Genomic DNA, 17,136 nt, shown 5'->3' with positions numbered 1-17,136 from the left:
AACAATGGCATTGAGCGTCTTCAACTTGTTCCTGATTTTAAAGGGAAGGCTTGTAAGTTTTACCGTGAAGGATCATACCTGCTATACGTGTTTGCTTTGGGCTTTTATCCTGTCAAAAAGTTACCTTCCTCGTTATAATCTTCAGAGTTTCTGTCACAAATCAGGATGCTTTTACTCAAATGCCTTTCCCTGCATTTACTGAGATGATTAAATGTTTTCCTCATCTGATCCGTTAATGTAATACATTAAATTAATTGTTTTTGTAAATTAACCCAACTTTGCATTCCTGGGATAAACCTAAGTTAGGATGATGGGTCATCTTTTTCGTGCTCTGCTGGATTGGTAATAGGTTGTTTAGAATAGTTTGTTTTTTGCAGTTTTACTTATGATTAAGTTTAACCTATAATTTTCCTTTCTAGTTCTGTTTTGTTTGATTTTAGGATCACTGTTAATACTAATCGCATAAGATGAATTGGAAGAATTTAAGATTCAGTTGTAATTGAAGCACCAAGACTCAAGATACGAACTTCCAAAGTGAGATGGTAGGCCAAGATGCCTTTTCAAAAGACATATCTAGGAATTCGTTCCTTGACATTAACCACCCCTCATCCTCTCAAGCATGTGCATGGCTTGAGAGAGGGAGTATGATGGAAATTTTGCAAGAAAATTTCTTTGGCAAACACCGCTGTTATGAATTGAGACAACTGAAGAGGGATTCAGTAGTTCCCCTTGGTCCTCTGCAGTGAGGCAGGTCTGGGGGGCCTGTGTCTGGCTCTCCTCTGAAACACAGGAAGCAACAACGGGGTTGGCCTGCTGCTTTGCCGATGGAGTGAAAGAAAGGTGTGCCTGGGCTTGAGTCCGTCTGCATTCCCCAGATTTGCCTGGGCAAAGAATCCATGAGTGTTTCCTTGGCTCAAGTACAGCCAGATGCACACAAAGGAGCTGGCACGGGGTCATCTTATATGGTCTCAAGTAGAATTGGGTCAGTTGGAGAGGTGAGCAGGCTTCATTACAGGAGAAGCTGGATGCTGCTTTTTTGGGGCATTAAATGGGGGTTAATAAGCAACGCCCAGAATAGAGTGTATTCATTTAGATCAAAGGAAATCGGCAGTGATGGGGTAAGAAAAGAGGTTTTGCAAAGTTCACACGAAAGCCCTCCACGAGAGAGAGAATCCGCTTCAAATATCCAGTAGGTCCAGAGAGAGCAAAGCACTCTGGTAACAGTACCAGTTAAGTAAGGACTTTCTCTTCTCCTCCTTCTCCATCTCCTTAACCTGGAGAGGACCAGAAACAGCAGTCAGGGAATGGGGGTCTGTCATTTAGGAAAAGCCCACCCTTTCATTCTCTGCTCTGTGATGCTAGGGCCACAGGCCCGCAAACTACATTTCTGCTTTGCCAGCTTTTCCCCGTTGGGCTCTGCTGCTCAAGGTACCGGAGGGGGACTGGAAGGCTGGGGGAGCAGAAGGGCTGTGCTCCTCCCTGCCTCCTTCCTGTCTGGTCCCTGTGAGTGTCACAGCTTCTGACCCCATCAGGGGCAGTTCCTCCCATGGCAGCAGCTAGCTCATTCAGAGTTTCAACAAGACTTATAAGGCCAGGCTCCTCACGTCCACCCCTTCTATCCCGAGACAGGACCACATCCTCTTCAAAGTTTGAGTCTGGCCTCATGGGCTCCTTCTCTGAGCTCAGACACACCAGCACCAACCAAGTATCACTTCCTCCTCAGGGTCCAGAGTTTCAGCTCTGCAGGCTTCCATGTCTATGCTTTGAAGTTTCAAGAATGCTAACATCTTTCTTTCATTCCCTTAGCCCTGGGGATGGTAGCTGCTGTTGAAATCGTGACACTTAAAGATACCTTAGAAGTTTCTTCTTGTCTCATCAGTCACCTGGTTAAAGACTTCTGTTTAGTTAATATTTTACATTAATTTTTTTTTCTCAAATCGCTGGTATATTTTCAGTCTCTTATAGATGGTGCAGTGGTGGTGGTGGGGTAGGGGTGGGGGTGATTGAGAAAGGGGGAGAATAAAAGAGAAGACGCTGACTCCATTTCCTTCCCCCAAAACAGGTGGTCAGTCTGCCACGGCCTCTGAGTTGGGGGAAGAGAAATCCTAACTTTTAAACCGAAAGCCTATCTTATATTGTACTGGTCATTTTAAGTTACTAATTTGAGTCTGGGTTTGTGTCTATAAGTAAATAGAGACATTTCTATTACTCATTAATAACCTTAAAAGTCAAGGGGCTTGCCTGAGTTTTCATCCAGTGTCAGGGGAAGGATTACCTTCACTGAGAAAATTTAAAGGGACAGTAGGAGACAACCACTTATTTGATTACATCCCATGAATCCTACTTATGTAACGTGCTGGTTATAATCTGAGGCTGTAATTGAAATGTCTCCTAGAACTCACAAGTAAAACTCTCAAAGCCTAGGATTTCTCTCATGGGAAGATTTCTGCTACTGATTATGTAGGCAGTCTATTTCTTTCTCTTTTTTTAATGTTTGTTTGTTTGTTTGTTTCTGAGGGTGAGAGAGAGCATGAGCAGGGGAGGGGCACAGAGAGACTCCCAAGCAGGCTCCCTCACTGTCAGCGCAGAGCCCAATTTGAACTCACAAACTGTTAAGATCTTGACCTGAGCTGAAATCAAGAGTCGGGTGCTTAAATGACTGAGTTGCCTAGGCATGCCCTATTTCTTTTAGAGTCAGTTTGGTAAGTATTTTGGGGGGAATTTCCATTTAAAAGGTACATTTTCAAAGTTATTAGCATAAGGTTTTTCTATCTTATCTTTCTATTATATTTGTGATCTTTGTGTATTCTTCTTTTTCATTCCTAATATTATATATGCCTTCTCTCTATATATATATCTATTTAAATGTTTATTATTTATTTTTGAGAGAGAGAGATTGAGACAGAGCATGAGCAGGGGAGGGGCAGAGAGACAAGATGACACAGAATCCAAAGCAGGCTCCAGGCTCTGAGCTGTCAGCACAGAGCCTGACTCAGGGCTCAAACTCACAAACTGAGATCATGACCTGAGCCGAAGTCAGACGTTTCACTGACTGAGCCACCCAGGTGCCCCTATTTGTGTCTTTATTCAATCTTTCCAGGGGTTAGTCTCTTCCAAGACCCAGTGTTTGGTTTTGTTGATCCATTATTGTATCTGTTATCTGTTTCTTTAAGGCTATTATTTCCATCTTTTTACGTTCTTTGGGAATATTCTGTTAGTTTCTCCCTTCTTACATTTAATGCGTTTCTTGCTCATTTTAAACCTTTCTTCTTTTTCCAAAGAAACATTTAAAGCTGTGTGTCTTCTTTTATGTGTACTTTGGAGACCTCATCATCACCCTTTGCCACATCTTATTTCCCTGATCTGAGTGAGTTCACTACTTACCGTAAATTTTGGGCATAGTGTCATGCAGTTCTTATTTTTAAAACTTTATAATATTATTTCGTTCTGTTGATGTTTTTCATTCTTAAATTCTTTATTGAAGCATAATACAGAAAATATAAACATATATACATACTGGGGGCGCCTAGGTGGCGCAGTCGGTTAAGCGTCCGACTTCAGCCAGGTCACGATCTCGCGGTCCGTGAGTTCGAGCCCCGCGTCAGGCTCTGGGTTGATGGCTCGGAGCCTGGAGCCTGTTTCCGATTCTGTGTCTCCCTCTCTCTCTGCCCTTCCCCTGTTCATGCTCTGTCTCTCTCTATCCCCCCCCCCAAAAAAAACGTTGAAAAAAAAACATATATACATACTGTACAGAAAAATGTACATGTCATAGGTATAAAGCCTGAAAAAGTCTCACCCATGTATCCTTTGGTTAGGATTTAAACACGGAGATAACGAGCACTTTTTTTTTTACTGACTTGGAAATCCATACAAAGATAACCAACTTGAAGTGTACAATTTAGTACACTCACAGTGTTGTAACAACTACCACCTGTATCGAGTTCCAACACGTTTTCATTACCCCCAAAGGAAGCCCCGTGCCCGTTAAATAAATAGTCACTTTCCATTCCCCTCTCTTGCCAGCCCCTGGCAACCACAATCTGCTTTCTATCTCTGGATTTTAAGTGTGCTTTTAAATTTCTAGATGGGTAGAGACTTTACGTTATAGGTTTTACTGATTTTTTTTTTTTTTTTTTTTTTAGGTTTTACTGATTTCTAACTTAATTGTGTTGCAATGTTATGGTACTGGGTCTTTGAAATTTGTCAGAATTTGGTACTGCTTTATGCCCTAATTCATCATCAGTTTTCATAAATGTAATATGTGATTTGGGAAAGAGAGTGTATTCTCCAGTGGTTGAGTGCGGTGCTCTATATAAGTCCTTCACATCACACTTGTTAATTATGTTGTTCAAAATCTTTATAACTATTCTGAATATTTTTGGCTGTTTGATCTATCAATTACTAAGAAATGTGTGTTAAATCTCTCACTCTAATCAAGGAATTGTCAATTACTCCTTGAAATACTGTCAGTTTTTGCTTTCGCGATAGGCTTTTCAGATAACACGGAGAGGCACTAATCAAAGCAGAAACTTCAAATGTGCCACATTGGCAAAAAGACTATCAGCTGCCTCAGTCTGTTCTGCCAGATTAACCCAATTTGGTCGATGTCTTCCCAGAACAAGGTGGCCCTTGCTGTCACTCTATGTCCCACCCCCTCTCTTTTCCTTCCTCCCATTCCAGAAATGCATTTATTTAAAATCAAAAGAATGGCCTAAGATGAAGTTGAACAAAAATACTCCAGATCCTTGGGATTTCCTTATTTCATTTCAGCAACAAAGTTAAAAATGTCTGTCACGGGGCGCCTGGGTGGCGCAGTCGGTTAAGCGTCCGACTTCAGCCAGGTCACGATCTCGCGGTCCGTGAGTTCGAGCCCCGCGTCGGGCTCTGGGCTGATGGCTCAGAACCTGGAGCCTGTTTCCGATTCTGTGTCTCCCTCTCTCTCTGCCCCTCCCCTGTTCATGCTCTGTCTCTCTCTGTCCCAAAAATAAATAAACATTGAAAAAAAAAATTAAAAAAAAAAATGTCTGTCAGTTGTCGTTTCCCTAACCACCATCCCACTTCACGGCTTGCCATTTTCCTCGAGGGTCACTGTGCACCAAAGGCAGTATTAGAGCGAGGGTGGGACAGGCACTGTTGGCATCTCACGTCTGCGGATTCCCCAGGGTTGTGCTGTCTCTTCATCGGGCAGCGAATGATGAATTGTGAGTCAGTCCACATTGGGGGAAGCCTCTATCATCCCACAGCTGAACTCACTCCGTTCATTTGCTACCTTAGAACAGGAAAGAGAAGCATATGTAGCAAATCATTGGGCTGGGTCCAGCATCTTTATTCCTCATTACCTTCTACATCTAATACAATTGCTCATTGAAATAATCACTGTCTTCACCTGGTGGCACCGTTCTATTTTGCTTATAAGACAGGCTGGCAGCAAAACCTCTTTCACTGAGCTTGGATTCATTTCCCTTAGCAGATGATTTCAATAACTTCACATCATTTTTCATCTGGCAAGTCAAGGAAGCCAAGTTTTGAGAGAAATAAAGCTTGTTCCTTGGAGTGGAACCGTGCCAGGGAAGGTGAAACAACTTCATTTTCCACGCGGACATGTGGGCCCTTCTAGTTTTTGCGCGGAGAGCTGCCTGGATTTGCTCAAATCAACTTGTGGTGCTCATACTAATTGGTTGTTTGAAGCGGGCTGTCCAGCTGGCAGCCGTTTGGGCCGCTAGAATGGCCCTGGGGTTGCTGATTCACTTCTCTCCCAAAGACTGAATGGCCTATTATTTGAAAGGGAGGACGGAGCCAACCCAGTTTGCCCTGGCTTGCTGCGGGTGACCTAGGAGGCAGGCCGCCTCTCCAGGGTTTCTCCTGAACTTTGAAGAAGTCGTTTGCACCTTAGTGCAATAAACTAGTGCCTCATCTGGTGCCCTGGAGCCTGGAGGTCAGAGACGATCAGGAGCCCGCAGGGACAGTGGATAGTGTGAGAAAGAGACACAAGGAGAAGCTGAGGTGTGTGAACCGGTCAGCCGGGATAGTTTACAGTCCTCTGCATTTGTTACCTCACCCAGGACCCTCCTCCTACTCATTTTCCTGAGCTGAGAAGCAGTGACAACAAAAGGGACCGTGGAGCGGATGATGCCAACTATTATGGTATTTTGTATTTTATATGTAGTACTTTAATATTCATTTGTAGAGCCTTGTAGAGCCAATCAATGCATAGAGATATATTTACTGGGTGTCTGCTATTTGCAAGGAATGGTGCTAAGTGCTGTGAGGGAAATATAATAGAAATCTAAGATCACTGCCCTCACACTCCTTTTAGTCTAATTAGGAGGCCCAGATGTAAGCACAAAACATTAAAGAACAATACGAGAGTTCAGTGAGACCAACGTAATATACATAAAGAAGACGCCAAACTTATTTCTCATAGCAGATAAATTTCTATCCACCTCTAGAGGTATTAATGACTTGAGTCCTCAGCAGAACTATCTCTTAATAATAATGAACATATGCAACATTACTGAGAACTTACCAGACGTAGAGCATGTGTAAGCAATCTACCCTTTGTTTTATTTCACCTTTAGAAAAATCATTAAAATGTAGCAAAAATCTTTTTTTAATGTTTTTAATGTTTACTTAGTTTTGAGCGAGAGACAGAGCATGAACAGGGGAGGGGCAGAGGGGGAGGGGCAGAGGCAGAATTGGAAGCAGGCTCCAGGCTCCGAGCTGTCAGCACAGAGCCAAACGCTGGGCTTGATCCCATGGACTGTGAGATCATGACATGAGCCGAAGTCAGGTGCTTAACTGACTGAGCCACCCAGGCACCCCATGACAATCTCTACATTTTTTTTTTTAATGTTTATTTTTGAGAGGGAGAGAGAGACAGAGTGTGAGCAGGCACAGGGAGAGAGAGAGTGGGAGACAGAATCTGAAGCAGGCTCCAGGCTCTAAGAGCTATCATCACAGATCCCAATGCGGGGCTTGAACTCACAGACTGTGAGATCATGACACTTAACCGACTGAGCCACCAAGTTGCCCTGACAATCTCTACATTTTAATTGGCATGTTTAGACTCTTTATATTCAATGTAATTTTCAGTGTATTTGGATTTAAGTCTAGTATCTGCTTTTTATTTCTTATTTGTGGCATATATTCTTTTTCCTGATGTTCTACCTTAATTTATTAAAAAAATTTTTTTTAATGTTTATTTACTTTTGGAAGACAGAGAGACAGAGTGCAAGCAGCAGAGGGGCAGAGAGAGAGGGAGACACAGAATCTGAAGCAGGCTCCAGGCTCCGAGCTGTCAGCACACAGCCTGACACGGGGCTTGAACCCACGGACCGTGAGATCATGACCTGAGCCTGAAGTCGGACACTTAACTGACTGAGCCACCCAGGCCCCCCAAAATGTGGAAAAAATCTTAAAAGTGAAACATGATTCGGGTTTAAAACTAGATGTTGCAATAAACATTTTGAACTTCAGCCTTGACCCAATTGATGTCAAAGCCTGGAACTAAGATTCTTCTTTATGTTGTAACATGATTCATGTTGCATCTGAGAAGCTGACCCAGGTCCAGGCCATAATTGGGATATAGACCCACACGTGTATAAATAGGACTATGTCCTCCGAGGACATGCTGGGGCATGTTCCCAATTGTGGCACTGCATGATAGGGGGTTAAGGGCAGGAGGCAGCAACAAACCCTTGTTAATAGGAAAGCTTCATGGAAGAGAAAGAATTTCAAGAGAAGTAAAAACTCTATTTACGGATTAGGAACTAAGGTAGAGATTGACATGTTCACCCTATAAACATTCGACCCCATATCTCAAGATTAGATATCCATTATCGAATTCGTTTAACCAAGGAGCTACGTGAATCTCATACAGCCGGGAACATCTGGGAATACCAGAGTATAAAACCATGATCTTTATAAAGGCTCGACTCCTCAGTGTTCTCAGGAGGCTCCCTCTGGGCAAGTACTGGAAGGAGCAAATAAGTTGTAAAACTGCACCCATCACCCGTTTCCTTCAGACTCTTGTCCTTAATGACCAAGTCAGGCCCCATCTCCTTCAGGAAGATTCCTCTGTGCTTCCATTTATTGCAGTGGCGTTTCTGGGTGTGACTGAACCCTAGGCTCTGTGCTCCCTAAGGATAGAGATGTGTCTTATTCATTTTGTATCCCTAGCGCCTGGCAGAGAGGTTGGCACATAATAGGTGCTCGATAGATGCTTGTTGAACTGAACTGAAGAGGAAAGGTTGGTTGGGGTCCCAAGTGAGGGTCTTGTGTTCAGGTTCCCCTGGGAGAGATAGGGGTAGGGGGAAGTGGGGCTATATGGGTGTGAGGTGACTCCCAGGGAGGAGCGTGGTGTGTCACAGATTACTCGGCATCCCTTTCCATGGGAACCTCTGCTTTCCGTGGGCTAACCTCCATGCCCACTGGAGACATGTCCTTCTGTAGAGAGGCCGTGTAGACCTAGGCCCGGCCCTCTTCTGCACACTGGGGGAGGGTAAAAAATAAGAATAGGTGTTACCGACCTAAGTGGATTAAAGATGAGGATGGGGAAAGAGGGAGGACGGAGGTCTAAGTCACAATCTAAGATGCTATGGTGGGTTGTGACCACCTGTACAGCAGTTATTATGAGGAAGCCCAGTGTGGAAAAATGGAGGGACAGAATCCCCGAAACCCCATGGCTCGCTGTCTGCCAGCAGTTAACAATAAGAATCACAATGAGAATAATAAACACTTACAGAGGGCTTCCTATCAGGGAGGCACGGTTCTACGCACGTTATTTATTTACTAGGAATAGCTGGGGAAGAAGAGGTCCAGGTCCGTGAAAGGGCTCTTCGGAAACATGCTCACTACTCAGAGAAGGAATTGGCACAGTTTAAAACATCTCCTCAGGGGAGGTCAAGATTAGAGTGAAGAAGGCACATGTGACCCTGAGGTTGGCCTCGAAGAATTAGAGAAGCCACTGGCCTGTGCCCCCGACCTGACACAACAGCTAAGCCCCCAGTGGGGGGGGGGGGGCCCTTTGGGGACCTTTTCTGCCATGCATCCCTGTGAGCTTAGGGCGGATCCTTTGCAGGGGCTCACCCAAGCCCTGGCCCCTGGAATCTGCCTGTCAGGATTAAGCGCCCTGCTGGGGAGAGTATAAATATGGATAGAGCATGGCATCTTTAAACATTGTACAAGAGCAAAGGGACAACCAGGTCCAAATGATAATATTTTGAAAAGCCACAGGGAGCTTCTGCTGCTGTTGGGTTGGAATTGTTCCTCTCTCATGTGATTAAAGAAGCCCTTGTGGGTTTTTTCTTTTCCTTAGAGACATAGCAGGGTTTCCCCCCCCTCCTACTACAGCACGGAACGATTTCTAAGGTTTCTAAGTGCACTGCATTTACATTTACTGCTCGTTCGTTCTCTAAATGAAAGGCAGGCTGAAACACATTAATGAGCCTCCTGATTACTGCAGCCCTTGAGAAATTAATTAACGACAATGCAGCATACACTTAACATCCCTCCTACTCTCCGGGACCGGAGCGGCGCTTTCATCCGCACCCAACCAAGAGTCACCACGCATCTTCAGCCACGGAACGGAGTGGCCTTTGCTGGTACACTTTGGATTGCTTTCCCTAGGGAATGCCGTTCCCTGGATAATTAAGTGATAGCATCTTTCTCACAGCCTGGAATTTGCCTCCCTAAACCTGGTCCGTTCCTCATAATAATGGCCAAAGCTTAAATGTTGCTTAATTTGTCAGGGACTAGTGTGTGTGTGTGTGTGTGTGTGTGTGTGCGCGCCCGCATTTGCTTATTAAATTTCATAATAATCTGGGGTAGGTACTACTATTCTCCATTTTACGAAGGGTGAAATAAAGGTACAGAGATGGCAATTAAGTCACCTGAAGTCACATAGCTAGTAAGTGGCAGGGCCACCGTCCGAACTCAAAGGGATTGGCTTAAAATCCATACCGTAACCACTAATCACATCCACAGCTACCCCATGCATATTTGTATTTGGGGTCATTTGGGGCTTGTTAAATCTAAAATGTGTTTATTGAGATGTTTTCTCACTCATCTGGACTCAGGGTGCTTTCAGTTCCACTTCTGTCTTTTTAAAACTTATTCTTGGTGCGCCTGGGTGGCTCAGTCGGTTGGGTGGCCGACTTCGGCTCAGGTCACGATCTCACACTCCGTGAGTTCGAGCCCCACATCGGGCTCTGTGCTGACCGCTCAGAGCCTGGAGCCTGTTTCAGATTGTGTCTCCCTCTCTCTCTGACCCTCCCCCGTTCATGCTCTGTCTCTCTCTGTCTCAAAAATAAATAAACGTTAAAGAAGTTATTTTTTTTTTAATTTTTAAAGTGTATTTATTTATTTTGAGAGAGTGAGAAAGAGCACAAGCAGGGGAGGGGCAGAGACAGAGGGAGAGAGAGGATCCCAAGCAGGTTCTGCACTGTCAGCGCGGAGTTCAATCCCAGGAACTATGAGACCATGACCTGAGCCAAAACCAAGAGTCAGATGCCTAACCGACTGAGCCACCCAGGCGCCCCTGGAGAGAGATCTTTCAGTGACCTTGCTTTGCCTCCCCAAGGCAGTAGAAGAGCCAACACACAAAACTACTGTTTGGGTGTGGATGAATTCCAGGGCGATTTTATAGCCTTCAGGCTTTTCACATCTAGGAGACAGGAATTGAGCTCCACACCAAGCTCTTTGTGTTTTCTCTTCTCTTCTGGGGAAGGATGAAGGACTCCTTCACAAGAAGCATATTCTCCTGGGGATACTCTCTTGCCACTGCTGAAAAGGGTAGAAAGAAGTAGGCATGATCATTCCTGTTTTGTAGATGAGGACTCTGAGGCTCTGAGAAAATTACTGATTTATCTGCTCAGGATCAGGCAGATGTTTTTTTTTTTTTTTTGTTTTTTTTTTTTGGTCTGACTCTGCAAAATTGCAGAGTTACTGATTCCAAATTGGTATTCTTTCTACCAAACCGCACTGTGTCCATGTGGTCCTGCTAGATGAGGCATTCACCAAGATGGCTGTCCTCTGATAATCACTTCTGATCTCAGGCTAAGAACAAAGCAGTCTTACACTTTTGAGCTCCACATGCCAGGTTCTTGAGAGAGCACTGCAACTTTGTGGCACCCCTAGGAAGCCCGGGAATAAAGGTGGGAACCAGAGTGGCATTTGTGGGCATCCTGGGAGCAACCACACTTGCCTTGTAAAAGAGAAACAGCGGGGCGACTGGGTGGCTCAATTAACCGTCTGACTCTGGATTCTGGCTCAGGTCATGATCTCACGGGTTTGTGGGTTCAAGCCCTGCGTCGAGCCCCACTGCGCTGTCAGCGCAGAGCCTGCTTGGGATTCTCTCTCTCTCCGTCCCTCCCTCCCTCCCTCCCTCCCTCTTTCTCTCTCTCTCTCTGCCCTTCCCTGGCTCATGTTGTCTCTGTCTCTTTCAAAAATAAATAAACTTAAATTTTTTTAAAAAAAGAGAAGAGAAGCAGCAAAGACTCAAGAGACCACCCAAAACACAACTTTGTCTGGACAATGTTTCTAAGTAAGAGAGAAAACAATCATACAAGAAAGCGGTTTGCGTGATGAGCAAAGCATCTTCCATGCAGCTGGCAGGCAAAAGTATTTCCTCCACACTAAACCCTGTGGGTCTGGGAGTGCTCTCCACTACAGCAGCATAGGGCACGATATCTTAAAGCTTAGGAACGTGGGTGTTTGGACTGAGACCAGACCCAGGCTCAAGCCTCAACTCTGCCATGTCCTAACTATGTGATCTGAGGCAAATTAGGTCGTCCTTCAGCTTCTGTTTCCTATCTGTAAAATAGAATAATTCTACCCGGGTCATAGGACTGTTGTGACAATTAAATGAGACAATGCATTAAAGCAGCACACGGTGTATGTAAAGTGCTCGATTACGTACATAGTAAGCACTTAACAGTAGCAGCTGGTTTTAGTGTCTGCCGTGCTCTTTGCCAGGTTCTTCCTTTTGCTGAGCACCTGCTGTTCCTTCTGAAATGCTCTCCGTTCAGGACTCCCTGTTCAAAGGGCCGCCTCGTCAGCAGACCTTCCCTGGCCACCCCACCCAGAGCAGCCCATAGCCTTCTCCTTTGCTTTATGCTTTCCATGGCACGGATCACTACCAGCTGCTATATTATATATTAATGTGTTTATTTGTTTCTTGTCTGGCTGCTTCCATAAGAACATCAGCCCCATGATGACAGCAACCGTGTTGGGTTCACCTCTGAGGTCTCGGTGCCTAGAGCGGTGTCTGCCGTGTGGAGGGGACCGTGGAAATGCATAATGCAGGCAGCTGAGTATAATGCATCCCTTCTGAACAGATTAGGATTCTAGATAATGATGCAGCCTAAAACCAGATGTCAGGCACGGGCGCTGTTGTTTATGTGGGACAAGCCTCCAGCAGAGTGCCCGAGAAGGCCTGACCCGCTGAGGCGCTGAGCTGTGCTCCAGTGAGCCCTGCGGCCCTGAAGAGCAAAGCAATCCAGGCTGGAGGGGATCTGAACCAGCTCAGCCATTTTCTTTGCTTGGAAAGTTATAGCCTGAAGTGACTGCTGCGGGAGCTCCCCTCCCTGGTCTGCTTCCCGCCCTTCTCCCTCCCTCTCTCCCTCCAGGAGTCATTACCGATAGTGCAGCTTCCTCAAGGAACAAGAGCATGTCTTAAAAGTAACCTGTGGCCATGGATAGTTTACTGCTTTTAAACTCGCGAATTATTTTTTAATGGCAGCACACAGCTCAGATCACGGTTTTCAGGAAGCAAAAACAAAAGCAGGTTTTGCTCCTGGCTCTACCTGGTGGCTGCTGAGATGTAGCAACCTGTGTCCCTGATGTTATGGCCCCGTGGATGGCACCTGCTAGGGAGACATGATGGGGCTATGTGAACAAAGAGTTTCTGTCTAGGGGAGGCCAGAGTAACCAAGGGGCAGTGAACGTTAAACATTCCGGCACCGCCTCACCAAGGTTTCACACATCCCATTAAGATCCGGATAGAGAGCGAATTGGACATAACAAGGCACCTCAGAACCCCTAGTGGAGACTGATTTAGAGGCTCCTTAGAAGAGCACGGAGTTTCACCAAAGTGCAAGACTTGTAAATTCTAAGTGCTTTCGGAGATTGCAATGAGCAGATGTGTGTTTCCCAAAGCCTGCCCAGAGCAGGGACATTTAAGCTACAGGGAAGACTAAGTTAAATAAAATAACAAATAACAAAAAGGAGAGCTTGCTCCTCGAACTCCTTTGACCTCGCAATTCCGATACGTCGTGTTAGAACTGAGCTTCTTTGTATCCGCACTGAGCAGTGAGCTTGGCAAGGTAAGGATTCTGGAAGCCGTCTTTGGTCCTTAGCTGTGAGTTATTGTCTGTGGTGTAGACATTTTTCTCCATGTTAATATATATGCTACATAAGGAAACTATCTATGGTAACCCTGCTGGATAGGGTGCGTGAATGAATGCAATCATGCATTTGGGTGCATGGAGAACCCAGACTGTCACTGATGATGTGAGGTAGCCATACCATGTGAAATCACAACTCTGTGGCCTGCTGACAAACCTAGCTGGATTTCCTGGGCCTTGTTCAGGTCTGTGGCTATGGATGGGTTGCTTCTTCTTTTGATTGATTGATTGATTGATTGTAGCCCGAACTTAGAGTATTTCTTAAATAAACATAGCTCCTTTTGAAGAAAACATCTGTTTGGGATTTCCTGGGCAAGACCGTGCCAGAGGACTGGCCTTTCCTCAGACGGCTGTACTCTCTGAGGGACAAATAGACCTCCCACTGTGGGAAATTAGGATACTGACAATCTTGTCCTACCCATCTTCTTGGAACTTGGAGAACTTGACCCATGCCCCAGATGCTGGTCCCCACCAGGCTGGGCAGGCAGACATCCGGGACCACGAGGCCTGAAGCCTGGCACGCCGATTTAAGAGTATACAGAAGAGCTCCACGTTGTGACTTTCGTTTCGAAAACAATTTTTCCCACCCTCTTCCCTTCATCTCCTTACCCACAGAGGAAATACTGGCTCCTACTCTGTGCCCTCCCCACTGAACACAATAATTACTTCTAACTTGTCACCTGTAACACTTTATACTGATTCCCACTGCCCCCATATCTAAAGTCCTCTTGAGGACCCACAGGGCTCCCTGAGGCTGGCACAGAGCCTGGAACATAGTATTCGATAAAACCTTGTTCACTTATTTGTCCGAGGGCCCTTCCTCCTGAGGATGGCAGGGAGTGTTTATAGGCACAGGGACAGCCTCTGCCTTGCAATAAAATGCAGAGAAATGCATGAAAGAAGGCCAGGTGTAGAAAGAACTCTGACATGGTCGCTTGGATCAGGAATCCTTCCAAAAATGTCCATACCCAATCTCGAGAGTAAGGATGGCTCAGGTTGTGGGGATGCAGCTTAGCCTAAACAATGGCGTGTTTGCTCCTGCCCCGCAAGGACCTCCATGGAATCCCTGGAGACAGAAACTTAGGGCCATGTCTCCGCCGATGGAAAACAAATTCACCTTTGACAGTAAACTCCCTCAGGACCCAAATTATGTTTGGTTACTAACGCTGTGGCGATAATCCTGCTATGGAAATAAGCATACCGTGTGTTGCAGGCTTCTGGCCTCTTGGGGCTTCCTTGATTGAAGAATGTAAACCGATGGTGGCAAAGAAAGGAATAGTCTTGCAGGAGAAAGACCAGGCACTTTGGAACGTGAGTGCCAACGGGGTTTCTTTTATCGTTGGACTTCTTGGCCAGTCAGCCTCGGGGGCCGTGAAGGCTGTTACTTTGTGAGATCAGAGTCAGGTGGGAGCTGGGTGGGTCCTGCATTTGACCTAAGGAGGATCCTAGGAGAGGATGTCCGGAGGCGGACTCTAAGGCGTTTTGCTCCAGGAAACCCAGGCCTTTCCCAAACCTGAGGCCAGGATCCAGAGCCCCTTTTCTGAAAGCTCTGAGACATGGCTTTGGTTATTATTCTTCACTGTGGAATTACCTGCCTGCAAAGAGAGGTGTGTGTGTGTTGGGGGGAATCCCATCTACACTGCAAGCCAGGCCCAGGCCTTTCCTAGAGAAGGTTCCAGGCCCACAGAGCTTGAGGAATTCTGCCCCTCCCGCCCCCACCCCAGCAGCACGGCTTTTTACCTGGGACTTTGGCCACTGGATGCTTTTTTAAAGGGTAGATTGATTTCGTTGCAAACAGAAGGGCATTCAGGCTCCAGGGCCCGGGATGGGCCCCCAGCCTCCTATGCCTGGAGCCAGACCAGACAGCATCCTCCACCCAGGCAGCATCCTCCCTCCTGGGCCCTGTGAGGAGGCTCCATGCACAGCTCAGGACAGGTGGCTGCCTCCCAGCAGAGAAAGACTGATAGACCGCCCCAGGCTAAGGCTGCTCTGTGGGAACAGAAAGCCCAGGCATCTGCTCCAGGCAGAAGTTCCAGGGTGCCCCCTGAGGAAGCCATCAGGGCCCTTGGTGTGCAGTCGGGGGAAGCTGATAGGCTGAGTGCTCACTGCCAGCCAAGGAACACAGAATGTTCCTTCACAGTACAGCAGGTCCATCTGGGCGAGGAGCCCCTCCACAGTGGACCTCGCTGGGACCGTGCCTTTGCCATTTGGAAGGCCACAGGCCATCGCTGTTTGCTGAGATGCCCCTCTGTGAGGCCAAGAAGGCTGGCCCCATTGTCCCACTGCCCTCCACTCCCCTCCGGATCCTCTCCACCTGCTACCTGTCACTTGTGCAAGGCATTATCTTTCAGGAGTCTCTCTTGGGCCTGGCCAGGAGGAGAAAGGAGGACATGAATCTTTGAAACACTTATGAAAGGCACCTGGCCCATCTCCTGTCGAGGGTTACGCTCTTCTCTCCTGCAGAAAGGAAGAAACACATCTATGGAGTACACACAACTGCGCGGGCAGAGATCCTGCTGCCACAGCCATTAGTGTCATCGTCATCATCGTCGTCATTGTCATCAAAAAGCATCTTCTAAGCACCTGATTGCCAACAACCAATAAAGAGGGAGACCAGGTGGGAAGTACCTGAACTTGAAGGGAAGAGGCCTGGATTCCCATCCCAGCTCTTACTTCCAAGGAGCTCTGTGCCTCTGGGCACAAGGGGCATGGTTCCCCTTGCCCCTCTCAAATTCGTCACTGCTATCACAGATACAGCCCTCACCCTCCCCATTTCCCCAGCCCATGCCCACTGCAGGCATGGCTAACCAACCACTATCCCATGGAGCCTTAGAACATGGCCTCGGAAACCTTCACACAGAACTCCCAACAGCCATTGCTCACTGACTTGAAGGGCGCTCAAGTTGAAACCTATTAGCCATTGCGGTCCTGAAGGAATTTATAACCTGAGAATGGAATTCTGTACCAAGAACAGGCCAGGTCACTCAGAAGAAAAGAAAAACAAAAAACGTAAAAATCAATAAAGCAATAAACCCACCTGAACAATCTGGACTAGCAAGGTGAATGATACTTAGTTACTAGGCAAAGGTAACCTCACTGAATTGTTTTGTTTGGATAGATCCAGGGTTAAAGATATTGAAACACACCCCAAATCAGAAACGCACTCTCTTTATTTGACAGATAAGGAAATGAAAGCCTCAGTGGTTGTGACTTCCCAGGCCCCCCATCTTGGCGGTGGCCACATCAAAAACCCAGCTTTTCTGGTCCCCAACCCAATGGTCTCTCTACCCACTGACCACATTGTCTTGCTCGGCAGGGGAAACACACACATACACACACGTGCACACACAGCTATTTAAGGTACAGGCAGGGGCGCCTGGGTGGCTAAGTCGGTTAAGCGTCCGACTTCAGCTCAGGTCATGAGCTCACAGTCCGTGAGTTCGAGCCCCGTGTCGGGCTCTGGGCTGACCGCTCAGAGCCTGGAGCCTGTTTCAGATTCTGTGTCTCCCTCTCTCTCTGGCCCTCCCCCGTTCATGCTCTGTCTCTCTCTCTCTGTCTCAAAAATAAATAAACGTTAAAAAAAAATTTTAAGGTACAGGCAGTTAATGGTTCTCAATAGTGTTTGTGGTGAAAATTAATGAACCAACGGCCCCTCATTGAGACCATGAAAAACGAATTTCCAAACAGAATTGAACAGGGAGTCAGAACTCCTTTGTTTTATTGTAACCCCGCC

The 17,136-nt window shown here is 46.4% G+C and overlaps 1 long non-coding RNA gene across 1 annotated transcript; it reads left to right on the top strand.

Moving 5' to 3' along the window:
• The first annotated feature begins 5,265 nt into the window (after nt 1–5,265).
• LOC121027391 (uncharacterized) lies at nt 5,266–16,730 on the top strand. The gene is made up of 3 exons (XR_005788700.1): nt 5,266–6,144; nt 14,617–14,714; nt 15,755–16,730. It is a non-coding gene; the product is annotated as an uncharacterized LOC121027391 (long non-coding RNA).
• Nucleotides 16,731–17,136: the final 406 nt, after the last annotated feature.

The sequence above is a fragment of the Herpailurus yagouaroundi genome, unplaced genomic scaffold, assembly GCF_014898765.1.
Source record: "Herpailurus yagouaroundi ecotype Mexico unplaced genomic scaffold, PumYag 77, whole genome shotgun sequence".
Taxonomy (NCBI): Eukaryota; Metazoa; Chordata; class Mammalia; order Carnivora; family Felidae; genus Herpailurus; species Herpailurus yagouaroundi.
The sequence above is the reverse complement of the archived record's forward strand: the minus strand, read 5'-3'. Positions and strand labels throughout refer to the sequence as shown.